The sequence below is a fragment of the Pteropus alecto genome, unplaced genomic scaffold (genome assembly GCF_000325575.1).
Source record: "Pteropus alecto unplaced genomic scaffold, ASM32557v1 scaffold49, whole genome shotgun sequence".
Classification (NCBI taxonomy): Eukaryota; Metazoa; Chordata; class Mammalia; order Chiroptera; family Pteropodidae; genus Pteropus; species Pteropus alecto.
The window spans coordinates 2,593,629-2,595,500 of NW_006443131.1; the positions used below are offsets into that span (position 1 = coordinate 2,593,629).

At 52.9% G+C, this 1,872-nt stretch overlaps 1 protein-coding gene across 2 annotated transcripts in view; it reads left to right on the plus strand.

The window, feature by feature from the left end:
- Positions 1-449: 449 nt before the first annotated feature.
- The window catches only part of GATAD2B (GATA zinc finger domain containing 2B), a 63,458-nt gene continuing 62,035 nt past the window's right edge, over positions 450-1,872 (plus strand). The window contains exon 1 of one of the 2 annotated variants that reach the window (XM_015598367.2): positions 450-1,496. The gene's annotated coding sequence lies outside the window, so the exon portion shown is untranslated. The remainder of the gene's footprint in view (positions 1,497-1,872) is intronic. The other variant, XM_006923585.3, reaches the window with a different exon arrangement.

A 1,872-nucleotide genomic window follows, 5' to 3' on the forward strand; every position in this document is an offset into this window, starting at 1 on the left:
TTACTGTCATGGCCCCAGCACATAGAAGAGTGCCTGGTAGCATAACAGGCCCTCTATCACGTGCGAAATAACCGAGTCAGTGAAAGCATTAAAATGAGGGGTGAGTACAGAACTAATTTGCAGGGCAGTACAAGACAGCTAATTACCAGGGGCGGGATCCCAACAGAAGCTGCGTTTAGAACTGAGGGTAAAACTCGGAAAAGTGAGGAAAACTCATAGCAGTGACTATTATGCTTATCGAGTACTTACTACATCCTTGGCACTGTCCTGAACATTTGAAATAAACTATTTAATAATCTTCATAATTATCCTATGAGCTAGGTATTCTTAGCAATCATCCCCATTTTACAGATAGGGAAACTAAGGCATAGAGTAGAAGTTAAATAACTTACACCCAAATCACTCAACTGGTAGGAGGTAGGGCCAAGACCCAAACTCAGGAAGCCTGACTCCAGAGACCATGTTCTTTACCCGGACGCTGTACTCGAATGAAACGGCCCCCTCCCCTTAAGAAAAAGAACAGGGGCGCGCCTCGGCACGTGCGTGTGCGCCCGGGATCTGCTTCTATCACACAGCATGACTTCTAAATGATTTGACAAACACGTTCTAGTGCTTCCGGAACCAGCTGTTTCTGGGTTCAAATCACAGGCTGGCCGTCCGACCTTCGCAAATTAGTTAACGAGCCTGTTTCTTCATCTACCTGAGTTCAAATTTCAGCTCTGCCATTTACCATGTGGGATTGGGGGCAAGTCATTCGATCTGTACCTCATTTTCCTCATCTGTAGAATGGGGATAACAGCAACTACTCCACGGAGCTATGGGGAATAAATACAATGATCCACGTAAAGCCCTTAAAAGAATAATATAGCGGAGTGCCTCACACACTCTCTTCCCAGAACCCTTAGCCATTATGATTCCCTCAACACGCTCTGAGACTTGCTCCCTACCCTCGAGGTGCCCAAGAACAATACTTGTGGTCAAGTGCTCGAGAAACGCTAAAAAAGTTGAGGCGGGCCTAACTGCTTCGGGGAAGTAGGGAGGCAGGAGGCCTTCGTCGACTAGGTGGAGTCGGGTGGGGTGGGAGCGGTTTCCTTCACGGTGGACCCAACCGGACCGGGAGATCCCGAGGGAAGGGGCTGCGAGGACTCCGCACGCGGTGATTTCTCAGCACTGTGGCTAAGCTGCCTTTCTCTCTGCTGTCGTGGTTTAGTCACGATCGGACCGTGCTGGGGTGCGATGGAGACCAGGAAGCTCAAGGCCTTTGGCAGACCGAGTCAGGCCACGCCCCAAACAGACAGCAAGGCCCAAGCGCCTAAAGCCATTTCTACCGTGAAATTCCTGGATTCTGTCGCGATGAAACACCACCTAAGGCAGAGCCCGGCGCTACCCGCCGGTCTCCATCTTTAGAATTGGAAGAATGAGAGCTGGCCAAAGGGGAATCCCGGTTTTGGGATACTGGGGTACGGCGGCTGCCTGGGGACCAAAACGTCTCTAAGGTAAAGTTGCAGCCTGAAGCGATTTTTTGACCCCCGACACTTAATGGGCTGCTGAAGACCCGGATGTGTCTGGGACTGGCCGAGGTACCCATTAACGCGCCCCCGCTAGACCATCCCCCTCCTCCGTGTACGATTGGGTGTTAAGTACGCCAATCATCACTTCTCCAGCCACTCACTTTGCAAGGGTGGGGTGTAGTCCCGGCATCCCCTCTCCTATTGGTATGGCCCAGAAGAGGAGGGCGGGGAGGCCGGCTTAGGTTGCCCAATGGGCGTCGTGGCGTGTGGGGGAGGCGGAGCCGAGGCGCTTGGCAGCTGCCCAATCAGCGTCCTTGTTTGTGTGGTGCCGCCGCCGCCGGTGCAGCCGCCGCCGCCGCCG